This window comes from Pleurodeles waltl, chromosome 9 (assembly GCF_031143425.1).
Source record: "Pleurodeles waltl isolate 20211129_DDA chromosome 9, aPleWal1.hap1.20221129, whole genome shotgun sequence".
Taxonomy (NCBI): domain Eukaryota; kingdom Metazoa; phylum Chordata; class Amphibia; order Caudata; family Salamandridae; genus Pleurodeles; species Pleurodeles waltl.
This window is the reverse complement of record NC_090448.1, coordinates 336,448,697-336,469,792: the sequence shown is the minus strand read 5'-3', so window position 1 is coordinate 336,469,792 and position 21,096 is coordinate 336,448,697. Positions and strand designations below refer to the sequence as shown.

At 40.1% G+C, this 21,096-nt stretch overlaps 1 protein-coding gene across 1 annotated transcript in view; it reads left to right on the top strand.

The window, feature by feature from the left end:
• The window catches only part of BSN (bassoon presynaptic cytomatrix protein), a 984,265-nt gene extending 963,515 nt beyond the window's left edge, over positions 1-20,750 (top strand). Inside the window, exon 11 of the mRNA XM_069206880.1 lies at positions 8,987-20,750. The gene's annotated coding sequence lies outside the window, so the exon portion shown is untranslated. The remainder of the gene's footprint in view (positions 1-8,986) is intronic.
• The last annotated feature ends 346 nt before the right edge of the window (positions 20,751-21,096 follow it).

Sequence of the window (21,096 nt, the reverse complement as noted above, 5' to 3'; positions counted from 1 at the left end):
CTATCCTTGCCCAGCTGTAAATGAATAATGCCTTTCACCACTCCAGGCACAGTATTACAGCTTTGAATTGGTAAAATACCAATTCAAAGCAATTCAGCATGTGTTCAAAAGCAGTTTTTAGCTTATGAGATTAAACACTGATCACATCTGATGAAATGGATGATGTACTGAATGATTTGCAAGAGGACACTTTTTACCTCTGGATTTTCCCTACAAAGTTTTTATAAACGTATTCTTGTTAATCTGATCTTGTTAAAACAGCGCTGTCCATTATAGTCCATTCTTACTGCAATTTTGAAGACATTATTTAAGATGTAAGGCTTATTGTACAAAATAATTTTTTGGTATTAAAGCTTGTGATATAAGCTTTGAAACGGTAGAACACCCTATCACAGTGTACAAAGACCCTTTTATGAGTCAGAAAAGTCTCTGCAAATCGTAAAAGGGGTTTTGTGGCCTTTTCGGAATTGTAAACTGGGGGAATGTCCTCTACAACTTGCAAAGAACGGTGCCAGGATTTGTGACTTCAGTTGCAGTCCCAAATCCTTCGGACGTTTTCACCTCTTAGGTTAAAGTAACTGATCCAGAGACAGCTTCTCCTTCTGGAGTAGCAGGCAGTGTTCTGGTACATCATTGTCTTCACCGAATTCTGTCTTTGTCTAAGGAAAACATGTTTTAAAAGAAAACATGTCTCCTAAATGGTCAAAGGCTGCTTTAAAACAATCTATTTCCATCTGGGAAAGTAAATGCAGGGATAGTGGTCTGCTGTCCCAGTGGGTGACCATCCCTGTGTTTCCAGTCATTCAATAGGCGTTTCAAAAATTAAACTTGCCTAGTTAGTGTTCATTAACTAGGTATTTTTTAAACCTACAGTGAATAGGCATTTTGCAAAACGATCTGTTAGCACATAGGTGGCATCACAAATTAAACCCACATGAAGTTTGCACATCCATGGTTTACAAACAAGTATAGTACATCAGTCCCTTAATGTCAGCGGATCAAATTCTAGCTAAGCTAGAGAGCATGAACTACCAGAACCCACTGGTAGATATTTGTCTGGATCGGTCTTACTTTTTTCCTGAACTTTTGTTCATATAACTAATGGACTCTTGCAAATAAATCAGAACTTACAATTAGAGGACCTCTGTGGCAGATACAGCAACATTGCATTGAGGACGACTGCAGCACGGCAGGTGCAGTCACACTTCTCAAAAGTGGCAGTAGGTTGGAGGATAATAGCCCTTTTAGCCTGATTTCAGTAATGATGGAAGGTAATTGCACATGAGGGAAAGTCAAGTTGGCAAACTAGATTCGGAGCTTTCTGAGTAGAACTGGGAGATACTTCAAATAGGATCCTGCTGGACTGCTCAGACCCTGTAAACAGTTTGTCAAACTGTAAACACCCACACAGCATTTAGACTCTAAGGACCTTATTTAGAATTTGGTGCAGTGGGATATCCTCCGAAAGTGACCATTGGCCCATTCACTGTATTAAGTATGCTATTGATATCATGCACCCTTAATACCGTGAACAGGCCACCGCTTCCTTTTGGCAGAGGTCCTCTATTCGAACTCTATCTAAGGTCTTAGGATGTGAAGAAAGGAAGAAAATTGTATGGGTACTTGTATGTGTGTTAATATTCTTTCTCTTTAAGAATGGTGTAGATTGTGATTTGATGTACTACTTCACATCAGTTTTCTTTGGAAAATCACTCTTTTACCAAGAAAGTAATGTCCATAGCATGTGTCACAGTAGATGCACATGTGCAGCATACTCCTTCAGTGTAGTGTTGGGCCTGCCTTTTGCAAGTTGTTTTTCTTCAAAGTTGTGTTTGAGTCACAAGACCTGTTGTGACTCCACCCTCGGTCCACAGTGCACAAGAACAGAGACTCTACCGCAGGTAGTTTCGTCCACCACTGGGTTAAATTGTTCAGGAGCTAGCTTTGGGATAGGCAAGTCCTTCGCCAGGAACTTCAGAGTCTACCATTGGAACTTAGTTGTATAGTGGGAGGCTCTCTCTCCTGCTGGTACAACTTGGAGGAGAACCTCTAAAATGACAAGGTGGAGAAGTGTGGCACAATGGCTAGAGCGTCAGACCCTGATGCAGAGATCTGGCCCGGGACCAGGGTTCAGTTCCCGCCTCGGCAGGTCTTGGGCTCAATTCCCTTGGACCAGCCAATTCTCGCCTCGGTGCCTAATCTAATTAATGGGTCCCACTCTGTAACTCTGGGCAATAGCTTGCTTAATCTCCACAACGGCCCTCATAGCGCTCGGGTGCCTGGCCTCACCCTGGGGCTGTCCAGGAGTGGGCACCTCACAGGGAAAAGCCAGGAGGGGTTCCACAGCAGTATGAGTACAGCGCCTTGAGACCCTAACGGGTGAGTAGTGCGCTATACAAGTGCGAAGTTTACAGTTTACAAGGACCTATGTATTTATGCTAATGTATGCATTTGAGAGCTGCATCTTGAGCTTTACCCATAACTAGGTATCCTGCTCACGCCTCTTATCACTGGCCACCTGTAAGTTGGTCCTTGCTCTGATGACTGGAAGTAGAAGTCAAACATGCCATTCATTCACAGTCTGTGCTTCAGATTGCTGCTAAATGATTGTAATCATTAGGAAAATGGCAATTGAATGTGGGAAAGTTTTGAGAGGTTACATCTGACTGTTCTCAGCCCCCTAAGTAGTGAACGCAGTGTGAAGCCCCAATACTGCTGTATTTCAGTTGAATCTCCCTGGTGCTGCAAGCAGCTGAGTATTCTGTAGTGGTCACATCCACTAAAATATAAGGTATAAGTTTGAAACTATCATGAAGATATACTACAAAATAAACCTTGCCTGAGCCAGTGGATAACCAAGATACTGCTGAGGGTTCATCTAATTTCCTTTAGATCACTCTACAAGATATGCACACAAATCACACCACTTTGCCCGAGCTTGAAGAGGACTTAACGCAGCTCACTATTTTAATTCCCATCTCTGGATAGAGCCTTCTTTCGTGTATTCTGTGAAACCCCTCTGGGTTTGACAGTTTCTCACGATCAGTGTTCTGAAATAACGGAAGAAAGTTTTGATCTTTTGTTTATAGCTTTCAATTGAGTTTACCAACATTTTACTACATGAATTGCTGTGATCACCACCTTGAAACATATGTCTTCCCTCAAACCCTTTCTCCCCACAGCTGGTTAGATGCCCTATCATACTTCCCCTGCCCTCCCCCCATCCAAGATGAGTCGTCACACCTCATTAATGGGATGATTTCCCTTTCCCAGTAAACCAAACATCAGTCCCCAAGAACGACAGCTATAGGTCCTGGCCTCAGTCCCACGTTTCCTCCAGGATATTTAAAGTCACTAAAATATTCAGACAAATAAGTTTTGAAAACCCCTAGTCAAGTACACTAATACTGAGCCACGCATCTTTTGGAATGATGTGTGCTCCTCTTGGATATTGTGTAATAATTCATCCAATCTAAGAAAAGTCCAAAGTTTCTGTAATCATGTGTGGTATGTAACAGCCTGGGTCTTTCCCTATAGCTGTGATCTAGTTCTTTTTGTTTGCTGGCAAGACCATATTTGCAATGGTCTTTCCCATCTTGCCATGTGGAGGGTTATCCAATATGTGTACCTCTGGACACACACCTACCATAGCCTCTTTCACATCTTATATGTCTTCAAGGATGTCCTTTCAGAAATCCTGATGGGTAGCTAGGCAGAGTGGTTCAAGGATTACTCAAGGAGGTGTTCTGTTGGTAGGAACTCAAAACACAGTAAGTGCATTTAACAGTTAATAAATCATTTTCCTGTCTTTTCTTTAACTTGACAAGAAAAGTTACTTTATTAATTCCAGACAGGTAACTAATAGACAAAAACTACGGAGAGCAAAATGCACATCATTATCTGGGGGAATAGCTGGAGATAACTGTCTCTGTGATACACTAGTGGACGATGTACTTTTTTGTGTCTTGTTGTGCAGACTTCTCCCACTTCAGGGCACTGCCAGGGATGGGAAGACTGCTCCTGTCTATATGTGCATGCATGCACACAATCCACATGAGATGGCACACAAACTCTGTCCTAGCTGCACAGATACTAACAATGTCCACCAATAATAAAGATGGTTGGCTCCAGTTTCAAAGAGGAAGCTCTCCCCCGGCTCATGTAGGCAAAGTTGAACTTACTTGTGCTTATGGCGGGGTCGGTATCTTCCTTTTGAGATGTTCCTTGTGTTCAAAGCCTAGCCACACCACCTAAATAAAGAGCCCACCATAGATCACATGGTCTTGCCACATGTATGAAGTACAAACACCAAATGCAGTTACAACTTTCTTCTGCACCATATCATCACAGGAACCTCACTTTATTTGGATAAAACAGTACTACATTTCCACTTCTCCTTTTTTGCCTACTTAGTCAGCTCACTGGGGTGTGGAGGACTGACAGTGGTGGCAGAGACTGGCTGCATCTCAATATCTGTTGCCCTGCACGCCAACAAGTTACTACTGGTCTCTCTTGTTGTCTTACAGTCCCCTACAATTGTGTATATTGTATATTTACCACATGTAAGTATAGGAGGGTGACAATTGAGTGGATGTGTTGTGCTTGACTACAGAAGATCGGAAATCCATTTTGAATCACCTGTGTACGAATGGGACATTAGATAAAGGTTGGATAGAGCCTGCCATAGAGCAGTGTGAATTGCAAGACTCCTCTGAAGCATTCCTGAGGCCATTAGAAGTGGTTTGCAGGATAGGAGACAGAGGGCCCTTTGAAGTGCAGAAAGACTCCTTGCCTCTTCCTATTCCATTGTTCCCCTGAGGTGGTTCTTGCGAGGAGGCTTGCCCTTCTTCTGTGCCTTTATTTTTGGTCTCTCTGCAAAGATGCTCCCAGTCCCACCACTCGATCCTGCTGACACTAAAGGACTAGACGGCGGTTTGACCAGTCTACGAGGGCCATGAAATAAAGTCAGGAATTCCTTTAAATCAGTCCCAGAGTTGGTATTGTGGAGTTCACAATTTCTGTTTTCAAACTAAATATAAGTGTGGGTTTCCACTTCTCTCCATACGCCTGCCCTATGCAGGAGTTTACAAGTGCAGATGAAGCGTTCTAGAACATTGGCATCCCTACCCATTGCAGAGATGCCATATTAACCATACACTTCTAACATACACTCCCTCGAAGCCACCCACAGGCTGGCCCAATGCTGTGCCTAGTATTCAGGATGTTCTAAAATGGCAGACTCAACTGAGGATGAAAAATACCTCCTCCATGAGCCTAGCCATGCTCTCTCAAAACTTGTTTCTCCCTGCAACACGCCTGGTGAGACTGAAGTCAGAGTTCTGCTTGCTCTCCATTTGCCTCTATGAAAAAGTAATGGTCAGGCTTGTCAGAGAGGATTTAAACTGCCAGCAGACCACCATAGAAACTAACTTGGACTATCAAGGTATTTCAAAACCCAAATCTCATTGATACTGGTTCGAGAAAATAATGCAACAGGCAAAGTACATGAAGGATGCATTTAAATAAACTAATAATTTACATGTGTTTTGGACAGAGGCAGTGGGCTTTCTGTGTTGAGCCTGTTCAAAGGTATACTTTAGGCAGATATTAGGCAGTGTAAATACATTAAAGCACTTCAAACTTGCACTTTAGTCAAAATGAAAGGGAGAATTTGTTTTTGAATTCCTAATTAAATAATAATGCCTACTCAGGTGACAGCTAATTTATTCTGGTTTTCCTCCGCGACAAGGCTGCCTGTGGGCTGATACCAGCCTTAGTCGTAGAACGGTCATCCTCACTCAGCCTGCATGTCTATACACATATGTGTAAAAATCACAGATCCTCTTATTTTAAAAACTGGGCACTAGCGTATAGAGTACAGAACAATTTTAATATGAGCTTACAGTATGAGACACCCCATTAGGAGGTCTTACTCACACCAGTGGTCCAAACAACATGTGCAAATGCAAAAATACTGGAGTGTTTACGGGTCAGGACCATTTTTCTAACAGTATTAATTTCAAACTTCTCTCCACCTTGGAATGAGACATTGTGAGATTTAAAAAATATTGAACAGCCTTATGTTCCGGGAGGAATACAGTCTGATTATCAGATCACCAGCTGTTGATTACCCCTTTCTCGGTAGTTGACTATCTTACCACCTTCCCATTGCCCACTGCAATGAAGCAGCTGTGCTGTGAAGAGAAACTGGTTTCTTCCTCCAGTTTACCACCTTGGTTTTGAACCTTACACTCCTGTGCCCAGGTATTTCTTCTGTTACCTGGCTAGGTTCCTGCTACGTACAGCCAATATACATCTATATATACAGTATGTAGTCTGAAACTGCATGAAAACATTTGCAGAGTAAAGTTTGGTATGTGCATAGAGTATGCCTTGTTTGTGTATTGATCCAACTATATTTTCAAGATATCACCTGATCCTGCCACTTTTTACCACCAAGGATGAGGAAGAACATAGTTGATGTAAATTGTCTATATTGTCACTTTTCTGACTAGAACATTCTGACATCTACATTTTATACTTCAAATCCAATAAGTACTCTTCTTACAGGTGTGTTAATGTTGTGTTCCTGGTCACAGGAATTCTATCAGTTTAACTAAGCAGGGGTGGATCCTTCGCTATCGTGAAGGAGCTTCTTCCCCCGGCCAAGAGTCAGGAGATGAAAAATGAAACAATAATTCCACGATTGTTTCATTTTTCATCTGCTAGCTCAGCCAGCAGTACAGGGGTGGGGCGGGGCAGGGCTGGGCCACAGGACGGGGGAGGATAGGAGATTGCACTAAGTGCACATGTGTGTTGGGCCGGCTGTCGAGGGCCAACCAAACACACATGTGCACTTAGGTTTCTCCAACCCGGCTGTGTACACAGCCGGGCTGGAGAAACTGCACAGACCCTAGGGTTGTGTCTGAGCAGCAGTAACTGCTGCTCAGACCAATCCTGACGCTGCTTACATGCTATGTTTAGCATGTATGCAGCACCAGGATTTCTGTGAAGCCGTGCTGGTTCCTATTGAATGCCTGGACACCACATGGAGGGAAGAGGAGCGCAAGGCAGACGGAGACGGCGATAAGGTAAGATCCCCCCCCCTTGAGATTTGCAGTGGCTCCCACTGAAACTGACATTCATCTTTTGTCCAGGAACATTATTGCCATCTTAATAGAAGGCTTTCAACTTTTTTAACATTTACTCAATATTGAAAATCTCATATGTGCTCTGATAAATATTTCAGTTTACATTTCCAAAAATATTTGCCACCTTGCGTGGGTTCACATAGTGATCTTAAGTTATAGCCATGGTTCCTGATACCACAGTGCCTAACTTACATTTATTAACACAGACCATTCATTACATTATGAATTCTCCTGACTTTTAGACATCTACCATTTTCCTGAGCTGCCATTGCTTCTCTCCAGATAAATATTGTTTCAGATCTTAACCCAGGATATCTTGTAGCTTCAGGTGCTAAAGTCATTGACACAAAATACAGATCGGCAACGATTCACAAGAACACAATTTTTTTCTTATCTGTCCATCATTGCCATTCCATAGCTCCTGGTCATTTAGATCTGTATACCTCCTGAAAGGTATTACTATAAAAAACGAGACTTAAAAAATGCTTTCTCTTTCTTACAAAGGTGGGTCTGCTAAATCTTCAGTGAAATATCTGATAGCCACAATAGTAAAACATTGTTGAACAGTCAACAAAAAGGATTGTTTAGGTTTTGTGTGTTTGTAGTCTTCTCTTCTGAAACATAATTCCTCGAGTTGCTTCAACAATGTCTCCCCGTGTTAAAAGTGCTAAGTAGTGGTTGATATAGTTTGAAATGGTTTCATACTTAGGTTCAGTTGGGAATAGATGATACACATCTGCACCTTTCTGGACTGGGTGCACCCTGTAATGGAGGGTCCATTTCATGTATTAGTCTTTGTAGAGTGAGAACCGAGAAATTCTTCCTGAGATTTTGTATGCACGATAATAAAAGGGAGGTTCTCTAAATGCTTCCTCTATAGAATGTAGGGGTATGCAGATGGGCTTGCTTAAGTGCGCCATAAGAATATTCTTAATTAATTAGCTTTTTCTGTTACGAGTCGCAGAGTAAGGAGAGGATACTTAGATTATTTTTCCACTGGATCACAACGTATGCAGTTACTTTTTGAAAAAGAAAACATCAAAAGTGAAAACACTAAAGCAACAACATTGTATGATAAGTTACATTTTTATATCAAAAATGCAAAACAGGCATAGTTAGACAAGAAACACACAAAACTCATTTTCTGGACGAACTGTACTGCAAAAGAGCAAACTGTATAAAAAAACTAGCAGGGTAAGTATGTGCAAAAAGCTCATACGGAAAACTAGATAAAAGGGTTCAGAATGGTTGTTTGAGGGAGGCCGGCTAAGCTGTCTATGAAGAAGAAACTAGGTAGACGAGAGCCCAGACAATATATGTTTACTAGTTTTAGAACTTTAATGTTTTGCAAAGTTGATGCGTTTATTTAAAACACTAACCTCGAACACCTAGAACCGTGGAGGACTTAATTTGTAGAACGACAAAATGATAAGTTCAGCACCCAAACCTCTCTCATGAGCCTGCCGCCTGCACTGCTGGGCTGCAGAGTACCAAACACTAAAGCCATCCTCCACATCTCATCTCTTACTCTCATGACTACTGCAGGTCCCTTTATCTGTGCTTTCTCGGTTTGTCACTGTTTTCCTATATTTTTCCTTCTTTCTCCCTTTTCTGCCTTTCTAGCTTTTGATTTAGATCAGTCTTTTGATGGAGAAATAAGCCCTTGTCCCAAAAATGAGTGCGTTTGCCGATCTCTTGCATTCACTGGCACAAATTTAGCACAAGGTTAGCATTATTGTTATATAGTTAGCAGGGAAGACATGCACTTTACTTTCCAAAGGAAGGTACATTTTGACCATTGATAATTTATTTTTCTCTCTTTCTGTTTTAACTAGTATCAGATAACGTGGAAGCCACTAAAGTTCTTTGGTGAGCTAAAGGAGGAAAACCTGACACTGAAACTGCATATGGAGGAAACAGTACTTCTTCAAGTGGATCCATTGGTGCGGGTGGGGAAAAGTCAAAATCGCACTGCAAGACTGACACAGATTAGCAGAAAACAGTCAAAGATTTGAAGCTATGAGTGGCGGGCATCCATTTAACACAATCTGATACCTTTTATGCGAGCCTGTCAACAAAATAGACAAAGGATGAGCCATGTGAAAAACGTATTTAAAAGACTTGTGCAAAATTATGAAAATTATGTCTTATTATGGCACTAGCGCAACGAATGTTCCAGGCCATCATGCAATTTGGGTTTTACTTCTGGGAGCTCAGAAGACTTCTACCGGGATGTTCCACTAAGTGGAAGGAATGTGCTGATTTTGCTGCTGATGGCCGTAACCATTTTTCTTTCTTGTGATCACACAGTTTTGACATATATAAACTGAAGCTTGCCATGCTTCAAATGGTTTTCAGTTGAGGGCTGGGAGCAGGGCGCTCCATTTTTACTGAACATTCAGGTTTGGGCCACTGCTCTCTGTGCATGTTGCATTATTCTTTCTGTTGTCCCTTGGTTCCGGAAAATACATCAAAAAGGGATTTAGAAAGCAGGATGGAAACATAAAAGTACAGAGACCTAACTAAGGACCTAACACTGTTCTTGCTACTAAAATACGTGGCCATGGAACACAGGCAGTGAGCTAGCCGCCAGGCAGTAATGGATCTAAATGCTGGCCTGGCATGTCAGTCGGCCATTTTAAAGCCATCATTAAGCCATTATTCAACATTCCGATGGCAGTGATTTCCACTGACGTAAGCATATTTCAGTCATTTTGTGTTTGCCTGAGTATACATTTTTTCCAAGAACAGACTTAATCATTCCATTTTCATTTACTTGTATACCTCATATTTATTTTTCTTTTGTTTTCGAAAACCTTATTTTCCTTTTTTGCCTTGTAATGGGTTAGCAAATGTGGTGTCTGCAGAAGCAATAGAGTGGGGTAGGCTATAAAAGCACAATTTAGTGTGACAAGATCAGGAGATTTTGCCTCTACCATTCCCGCGACTGTGCAATTAAAGTCCTAAGCCATTAACACTGGGCATGCTCACACAGCCGAGTGAGACGAACAAGCATCAGGAAGTGACTTCACTTGCCAGTCTCCAGCATCAGGCTTATCACTATAAAGGCTTGAGAGCGCGAGGAAAGCAATGTGAACAAACCAATTCATGTGAACTTGAACCAAGTGGAAACAATGTTAATTTTTGTAACTCCGTGGTTGTGTCAGTTTTCTGCCAGTCTCTCTTCAATGCTGAGCATGCTTGAAAAATGACGTCTCATTGTTCTGTCCGTTTGAGCTTCCATTCACCTTGGGCAACAGCAAGCGGTTCTCATGTCTACTTGTCTATGCAAAGAAATACAATTTAAAAATACTGTGTTAATATTAAAAAAAATGTTCAATGTTATGTATAAGGATTTAATTGAAATGTGCTATTAAGGAATCGGATAGATATGTTGATATCTAACACCTGTGTGTATGGAGTTTTCAATTAGTGGCATGTTTGACCCATTTGAGGGACACGTTGCCAAAGGGTAGCCATATAGCCTGTTACAATGTCTTCTGTCCTACTGTAGTTACGCATGACTTGCAACTTCTTTGCATGATTTCATCTACTTTTAATGCTTACAGTTATTTGATGGGAGTTTTTTTGTTGTTCTCATATCAGTTCCTCATCATGCTGTTTGCAGATGTATGCAGTTGAATGCAAATGTATGCACTCGTTATTGAAGATCAATAAATAAACTGTATAACTAGGCAGGGTATAAATGATAATGAGAATGTAATTCTCACTAGAAAGGCAATGAATGCTGCTGGCTTATTCACACTTATCTGAATTACTTGCTGAAAATGTCTGAGAGCTAGAGCTACAAACACAACGGCCGACAACGGGTCACCAAAACATACAGCTAAAACAAAACAGTACCCCTAGAGAAAGGTTCACTTTTACGTATTGGATGTTCCTTGGGAATATTGTAGCTAGAATTTCTAAGAACTGTCACATTGAAAACCACATCATTCATTCCACTTAATGTAATTCACCAGACACCTACTATTAACTGGATCATGAAAATAAATGTTGCAAGCATGGGTGGAGCAGAGAATGAGTACACAAATATTAGCATGTAGAGGTCATTCATGCTTGTTCACTCTAACCAATCACTAAAAGCCATTTAAAGATTTCAGGAATGGACCGTTGATAGTTTACCATGAAAAACAGAGGATAGCCTGGGGGTTCTAAATCTTTGCACTAGCAGTAACAATAAAAAACAACCTGTACATGTAAATATATTTATATATTTGAATTATTTTATTTAAGTCAGAAGTTCCTGAAATTGAAAGTCTGCTAACCAAAAAGAGTGTACCAGTGTGAGTGAGCGGATATGCTAGTTTAAGTGTCCCTGCCTAGCAGGTAGCATAAAGTACTTCTCCTCTCCTCCCCCTTCGATCCCTTGTGAAGGTATTGATACATTTGAATTAAAATTATTCAGAAAGTCTTTCTGGCCCCTACAAAGTAATATATGTTTTTCATCCACTCTCACCAATCTGCCCCAGTAAATCTGAGATTCATTGCAGCAACCTCATTGCTGCTGCTGTACAGCAGCCTATTCAATTTGGGTATTTCTTTGCCAGTGCACATAAAATGTACTAAACCTGCTAAATCAATTTAACTATCTGGTTGTACTTGGCAGCTCCTTTTTTATGTCCATTACAATCTATCATCTATGTGTTTTTTGCACCACCATAGACCAGTGGAGGTGGCAATCAGCTGTACAATTACGCCATCAAAATCAGCATCCTCTGAAACCTAAAGTTAATAGTCATCACCAAGCAGTAGTTATCACTGCGAGTGTAAGCAGGAAAAGTTATATATACGGGACTGTATGTAGTTCCTAATGGCCTGATTTAGACTTTGGAAGATAAGTACTCCGTCGCAAACAAGTTCCATAAGATTTAATGTACTTGTAATATGGGAGGACGGGATTTCCCTCATGTTTGTGATGGAGTAAGCCATCTGCCAAACTCTTAATCTGGTGGCTTTTTATTCTTATTTCATTTTACAAAAGTGTGGGAAGGTTAACAACTTATATCAGAATTAGCCATGGCAATTGCAAATTAAAGAAGTACATACTTCCCTATTTAATTGGATTTCCCTACAGTAAAAACTATCCTAGAGTGAGGCACTGATTACTTTTGAAATGTAGCTCGGAAGGCAACAATAGGAAAAATATCCCATTTAATCGTGTTGAGTATTTTTTCTCAGCAGCTAAAACATGCTCATCCAGATGAACTTAGGCATCTGTGTTTCTCAGTTCTCTGGCCTTTACAACCAGATATGACTAAAATATAAAGCTCCAGGAACAAAGACAACTGTACATCAAGGGGCACAAGATGGGAATACGGTAGCTTGACCTAGTTCAGTGGTTCCCAACCTTTTCACTTCTGTGGACCCCCACTTTATCTTTACTGGAACCCGGGGACCCCCATTGAATCCTTATTGGAATCCAAGGACCCCCTAATGAGTTATTACTGAAAACTATGGACCTAATCAGTTAATATTATTTAATTTTCTAAGCAGTCGCGGACCCCCTTAGGAGGCTTTGCGGACCCCCAGGGGTCCCCGGACCACAGGTTGGGAACCACTGACCTAGTTTATGCCTCTTGATGCAGGTTTGCTTTACCCCAGGATCTTATACTTTTGTTTAAGACTGAGGGTGATCTTGGCTCTTTCCCTCATGCTTCGTTCGGGGTAATTGACCTTTAGAACCAGAGACGTGTCTTGCCTTATTAAGTAAAGGTGACACTTTAAAATAGTGGGTCTTCAAAGTTAAACTTAACGAACCTCTTAAGTTGATAAAATACTTTGTGGAAGAGAACATGAACTTTTTCGTGGGTAAAGATACAAAAATCAGATATGTGTTTTTCTGTTGTATTTCAGGTGTCCTCTAGGAAAGATGTACAGGGTTACAACATGTATTTCTCTTTATGGATTCAATGCCTAGGATTCAATTGCTGTAGGAAATAGGATTCCTCCCCTCTTTCATATTATGGATTATGGAAACAGTCCCTTTTTGAAGCTCCAGTCACTTGTAGTTATTAGCCACAATAATCAAATGTTTATTGTTTTTACCACTTAACTTTGTGTTTGCTTACCATCTATCCTCTCTTAGCTTCCAGTACCGACGTCTAACTTCAGGATCTCAGTTGGATTTAGTTGTTTTATGCCGTTGAAAGGTTTGCAGACAGCTGCTGTTTTTTCTTTCATTTTTAAAACCAACCTTATTTTTCATTTGCGTTTTCATTTTTTTTTACATTACGTTAAATTAAATACTAATGCTATAGAAGATGTTTCCTAGCTCTTTACCAACTTCATTCATAGGCTGCCTTTATGCTGTATTTTTTTAACGTGGCACTTATTTTCTAGTTCAACTCCTTTATAGGAGTGGAACTTTATGTTTGTGATTAGTGATAACTACAGTTTCAGTTTTATTTACTGAATCTTAGTTTTTCTATTTTCTTTTGTTACCACCTTCATTCATCCTAAAAAGAATAGTCGCACAGACCCTATTAAGTCAGAAGTGATTAGTTTTGCCAATTACTCCTTTGTCCGGTTTTGACCCTTGTGGTACCTGCTCTCCTCTTGTCTATAAATCCCTGACCCCTGTGCTTAAGCAACAGCGTTGATTTGTAATGCCCCCCAAATTATTGACTCATCTTCAGCACGTATAAATCCTGCTGGTTTGCTATTGCACATTAACAATTAAAACAATGTTTTTCCAACTCTCACTGCTTTCAGTCTACCCCCAGTGGCCACCACAGTGGAATTTAAACCACTATGACTCGTTGATAAAAACTATCTAGGACCTTCTGTTCTGAGTGGGGAGCTATCCTTGACCTGCTTGAACATAGAACTTGGACTTCAAACAGGCAACCTGTTGTGTGTTCTCTTGTGTAAGGTACTAGACTAGGAGGAAAGTGCTTTGCTGTTCACACCACATTTTTGTGAATCTTGAAGCTTTTACCACTTTCATCTGACCCAGCTCATCTCAGATTCAGAAAGACTATTAACACCTGGCTTTTTCTAGGATTAACATTCTAGCAAACATGTTTTCTTCATGTGTATCACCAGTGCCAAAAGACTCACATGTAGGTAAATATTTGTGCTCTGCTAAATGTTCTCATCACATATATAGTTCTTGCCAGCAGAGTTTGACTAAAAAAGTCTTTCAATTTGCTTACCTGCTTCAACACCTGAGACTTTTGGGGATATCTCAGGTGGATGGAACTTCAGGTATTCCTTATCTGTATAGATAGACAACTTTACTCCATGGCATTCCACCATTACCTGTGGTTGCTCAAGACTTGAGGACACAGTCGCAACTCATTGCATGCATACTGCCTGTAGGTATGAGTCCACTAGGAAGGGCTTCAATATTTAATTTCTCACCCTAAAGTGCATACAGTAATGATGAGGACCATAGTTTCTACTTTCCATTTATCCTTATTGGCCCATAATAACTTATTTTAGCAATTTCAATTTCACAAACGTCAGTTTGTCCCTCAACACTCACAGAATAGTGGCAGTGGCCAGCTTAAGTTGAGCTGGGAGTAATGCTATTTTCCAAATCAGAGGTGGCCTCTATGCTGTACTGCGCCATCTGTTGACAATAATGGATCACAAATATTGGCATTAAAATAGAGGCTGCCACTGTAAGTTCAATTATACAGTAATTTGGGGTTTTAAATTTTGCATAATTTGCCTCAAGCGTAGGTTGAGATGTGGAATGAGTTGTGAGGGTACTTTGTTGAGATAGAGGGGTCCTTAAAAGAAAACGGTGTGCTTTTTATGTTCAAAGTGTTTGGATCCTTTTAGATATCTCTGTCCCAAATGTACTGATTCTCTTGTGATGAGCGAGCTGCCACAAATCAAATGCCGCCTTTTGCTATTTTATTTTAAAATCTATAGATGTGGTAATTTATCTGTTTTTGCTATAGGTGAACATTGGAAAGCAACATTTGTCCGCTGCTTCCCAATGGATCTGAAAGAAGAAGATAATCTTAGCTAACAAGATGTTCAAACGACAACTGACAGGGTCTATAGTCAAGTGTTAAACCATATTTATTCTGTTATGTCAGCTGAGGACGCAGCGTTAAATAAATCATCTTCATTTATTGTACATGAACGGTGGAGAGCCTCAAAGGAGATTGTGAGAGGCAAGGAGCAATAGGCAACACCAGATGTGCCTTGTATTGCTTCAGGATCGGTAGAATGTAGGGCATTTTATGGGACTTTTCTATTGACCTTTTTCTCCTTTGATCCCATTACTTTCCTAGACAGGTTATTCAGGGAAATCAGATCCATTCCCGAATTATACTTATAATGTAGGCTTCAAATTGTCATGCCTAGATTGTAAGAGATATGTTATATGTTGGGAAATTCCTAACATGGTCTCCTAGGTTGTGGCTTGGGTCCTTAAAAGTTGGAATATAAAGTTCAAGACCTTTTATGCGCATGCCTTCAAGTGACCAAAGGCACTTTATACAATGAGAATCACTGAGCAATAGTTCACCTTCCATGATAAGTCTTGCCTACAGGTAGTTTATTGTTAATGTACAGGTGTGTGCCATTATTACAGGTATTAATTTGAAGATATCGCTGTGCATTCCTTTTCTGAGGTCAAGTGGTTCATGAAAGGTTTCATAATATTTTATTTCCCCTTATAAGAACTAGTAATTTCGTATGTGCTTAAATTTGATTCTAGAATACGTACAAAGCTTAAATACAAAGTTTAGTGAGCATTGTCTCTTTCATAGAACTTTGGCTCATTTTCACCTGGGAAGATTAATGCCATACTTATTGCTTATTGTGGCTACTTACACTTTCCTACCAAAATAAGTAGTGTGCCTTTGCCGCCATCAGTGTGATACTCAATGGTTTTGCTTTGTCCAGTGGGGAAAACAGTGTGGCACACATTACATGTCAAAATGACTTTGCTCTAATGCCTGGAGATGACGAAGCCTTTGTGGAAGTATTTGGTGTTTTCTTCTATTTGAAGAGAATGTCATTACTAAGGAATGAACCTCTAGCTTCACAGTGTTCTGTGCTGTACTGAAATGTAGCCTCGAAACCTTTCCCTGAAAGCATCAGATACCAGCCTTGAAGGTTCAGTGCAGCTTTCAGTGTTCCAACCAAGAACATGCCTGTGCTGTTGATGGTAAATAAGTGAGTGGCAAAATGCATTAAGCACCCACGCAAATTAAGTTTTATCTTGGCACTGGGGTCTCCAAGTCTCTGGTCTGGGTATCTGTTTTAACTGATTTGAAAACGATTATGAAAAAGTCTGATGCCACGTTTTCCAAAACAATCCTTTATAATATATCTCTAATTTATCAAACATCCTCTTTTCCCATGCAATATTACTGCTAGAGCTAGAATTAAACTTTAGTGTCTGGAATGACCCATATCATGAGTGGGCTGCAATACTTGCCTCTAATGGTAAGTCTCTGACAATTATGGCACATAAACCTTAGTAAGTCTCCTCCCAAACTGCCAGTTCTCAAATACATGCTTATCTGTTCTTGCTGCTGCAGGCTGAAATTCAGGCAAGAGCTGTAAGTGTACTCAAAAGTAAGTACCAGTCGAATAGAAATTGAGACATGAAGGAGGATAGCAAGTAGAGAGATGTGAACAATGAATTACTAATACTTGTCATGAGTCTTAGCTCCATACTGTGAGAAATTAAATGCTTTTCTTAACTATTCCAGAAGACTTTGCAGTATACAGTTACAGGTAAGAAACGTAAGGCCTGTTTTAGGTTACTCCATCATAAATGTGATGGAGTGATTTGTCCGCCAAGCTCTCAATCCACCCACCCTCTTGTAAGTCAGGCAGACTGTCGACTGTCTGTCAGCAGTGTTGTGCCACCACAAGCTGTGCTTGTGGTTGGGATGGTAAAGCTAAATTGGGATTTCAGTCTGCTTATTGTGGAATACCCATCATAACACTGACATAAGGCTAGTCTTGTCAATATCTTGAATTTATTACAGTTGCCACATGTAGGTTGTAGACTTGGAAATGACTCACTTAACACCTGTTACCCTCACCGAGAATGTCAAAAAACTGGTGCATATCATTTCTGCAATTCTTTGTTAAGTGCCAAATGTGGTATTTTATATACCTTTAGGTCTGTTGTAGAGAGACATAGACATTTATGGAAATGGCCTCTAGAGCTGTAAGGGTGCTTCCGGTTCACAAACTACATATTGTCACTTTCCTGGTTGAGAAGTTCTACAAGATGTGGCAGGACCACATGATTACGGTTCCATCCATCACCGGTGAGACAGGTATGACTTGTACAGAAAATAAATGAATTGATCAGGAGATTAGATAAACTAGCCCAGATTTAGCTGTCTTTCAAAGATCACAATCAAAGAGGCTAGACAGCCCCATTGCTCTATATGTAAACCATTCTATTTGGAGAAAAATCACTAATTAAAATATAAAAGAAAACCTTTGCTAATATTAATTGGCTTACACCTGTCATATGGTATCACTGTGGACTCATCTATTGTTTATCAAACAAAATCTAGCAGGGGTGGTTTTATATAAATGATGGTGTATGGTATCCATGAATGTCATAGACCACTATGAAACACTCTCAAGGTAAACAAGAGTTACATACCTACAAAGACAGTAAATTGACACTTTCCGACAGTTCTAACAGTGGAAAGGACATAAGTAAAACAGTCCAAAAGAAATATGACTACATAGCTGCCCTGAAAGTAATGATAACTGTGAGTATAGGACATAAGTTCTAAAATGTTTGATCCAGGACAAAAACACCCTGGCAAATTAAACACTTGAAAATAGTAAACGTTCACCAGATGCAAAAACCTACAATCCCAAAAACCCTTAATTTAGCCTGGTGGAGAAAATAAATGAACAAATGTGGTGGCAAGAGTGATGGCAATACTGTTGTATGGCATAGATAAACAATCGCAGATATAGCCTTTCTGCAAAAGTGGTGTTGAATGCCATGCACAAAGAACAAAAGTCAGGTGAAGAAAAAAGCCACTCCTGTTCCACCAACAAGTGAAGCACAGGAAATACCAAAGCACTATGCTTACCATAACACCTGAAACTTTATCAAGCCCTTTGAGAATGAGAAGAAGGAAGGAAGACAAGCAGATGTATCCCCCTGGATGTTGAGATCAGACATAAAAACAAAACACAAAGATTTGTCTTCCATCTGCTAAGGAGGAATCAGATAGGGAGACTTGCTAGTGAAAGTGACGGCTTAGTCCCTGTTCTGAATGATAGTAGTTCCAAACTAGACCACCACAACTGGGAAAGATACAATACATAGATAGACTGAGCACCTCCTATCTAGTTTAAAGAAAATGATCCAGAGTCTAGGTCTCTAACCTTTCCTGAATGAGGTGTGCATTAAAAGCAGATACAGAGCCTAACTGCAGGGTTCTGAGCCATAAATCACAGCTGGACAGGTCCTAATTTAGAGAAGAGGTAGAATGATGAAAGAAACAGAGTGAGCTGCAACCCACCTCAGATCAGCAAGGATATCAAGATAATATATAAACAGTTAGGCAGTATATTACAAAGATAGACTACCATGGTATCTGACGTTTACCAATATATAGAACTCCTACAGCACAACCGCCTAAAAGAAACTAATGTTAATGCAAATTACATGAAATTCATACACTTAAAATAAAAATGAAGCAACCTACACTTTCAGGTTCAGCAAACAGAAACTCTTCAGTTCAGTGAGTGGCACGGCCCACTGGAGACATAAGCAGGCAGTTTGATGATAATGGTGGGTAGATTTATAACCGTGCCAAGAGTTGCGGCTAATGTTTTTATTTTTTTGAAGAACAAGTGAATTTAAAGTGATTATTCTTCCAGTAGAAAGTACTTGCTCGTCAGGGTCAGTAGGGACTGAAATGAGAAAGAGGGACACCTGCACCAGAAAAAAACTAGTCCACTCCATTCCTAGTCAACACCTGCATTTGCTCATGGGGCATTCTGCAGACCTCTCTAGATACATGGACATTGATTTATTAACAAATATACCGATCATGTTTTTAAATCTACACGTTTCTGCAGATTTTTCAGCCAAGAATGCAATATTTTTGTACATCCACTGTAAGCAAAAAGGCTCAATACTTCGACGTAAAACTGCTGGGGTCTGTATTTTAAAGCACAGGACAAAATGTAAAAACAAAATCTACATTAATCAAGAGTCCCAACAGCACTGAGCTCTACGATCCTGGTTTATCAAAAGCAATAAAACTCTATTACCAGGCAATCTAGGTTGCATTCATCTTTGAACAGTGGGAAGTATGGACTTTCAATAGAGAATCTTGCTCGCAAACACAGACACCTGTGCCTCAGAGGCAGTTATTTTGAGGGCTGCAACAAGCTGAAAGGAAGAATGTAGTGACTTTTGGGGCAGAATTCTACCATTTGCAATATGTGCTTTCTGATATTCCACAATGTTGCACTAGGCACAATGTGCCCTTCCATTATTTTATTTTCCATACAGTTGGTTACAGTGTGATATTTTTGATGTTTGAGTATGGTGGCCAAAGCTTTCGGAACATATTTTTTAATAACAGGAGAGGGGGAGGAATATGTTTGTGCAGATAAATATCGCCCTTACTGATCTACTTGACGTCATGTGTTCTGGTACTAAAGAGCCATAATGCCTTCCACGTGACTGTGGATCAGGTAGGTGGGTGCCAGCCATGAAACTACCACTGTGAGGGAAACTGAGATCGGGTATAAACAAATTGTGGCATTTCACCATAACCAGTCCAAGGACCTATTACTCATCCAGGCATTTAATGACCAAGAACCGTGGGAATCCTTATTCTATTCAGAGAAGGTGCGTTCAGAGCAGGCAGAGCCACCTAGATGAGAAGTGCATAGTGAGGAGTATGCATGGTGCAAGCGAATGTCGTATGTGGTTATTTATTTTACCTTGGAAAGCATAGGGAAGAATGAGAGGGGAACACTGCCTTCTTTCTGTGGGCAGTGTCTCTTTCTAACCCTTTACCTAATGCGTTGTAAATACATGTACAGATATAAATCTCATATATGATAAAAGGAATAAAAAAGGAACATGCGTTTAAAAAAAAATACTGGTGTTGGGGTTTTCATCTCATGTACCAGCCCATCTGCCAACTCTTGCTTTTTGTGCATCGATTTAAAAAAAGCATAGTGTTTGTGGCTGATTAGTCTAGACTGTTGGATTTAAAAAATACATCTTCTATTTGAACATTTAGAAGTCTTGTAGAGTTCATTATATGTTGTATATGTAAATGAGAAAATTGTTTTAATATGTTCATCTGGCTTCCATGATTTTTTGTTGTTTATTTTTTTTTTAGGGTTGTGAAAGAAAGATATGGGTTCTCAACAAAACATTAAGCAAATTAAAAAAAAAATAACATGTTTACAGTTGTAAGTGCAATGACCTAAATCCCATATATGAACATTGTAAATTGTGTGTATGTCCTGCTGTGCTCTGTACATTGGTGTAGTATTTCAGTGTTTCAATCCCATGTAATGTGGTGCAGAAATGAGAATTTGACCCCTACAAGGTATTTCTGTGGCAGAAGAATAAAAACGACTTGATATAAGCATGGGATGCTTGAGGCCTCATCCCTGTGGTTCGAAGATTGGGAATTTGCTGCTTGAATTTCAGGTACCTGAGCTTTGAATTTCTAAGACTGAATAACACAGAATGGACCACGGTCTGTGAAATGAAGAGCTTCTTGTCACTCTGAAACCTTTTCAGAAGAATTACTATCATATCAACAGACGGCACATCTCATTTTAGTACATTTAGAAATGACCACAAACCAGCTAATTAAAAGAACTATCCTTGTGAGTTAAAACGCACAAAGCCATTATGCGAAAGTCACTATTTTCTTTCTAGGTATGCATGTGTCACTGTGTCATTAAGAAAGAGCATAGTATATTTAAC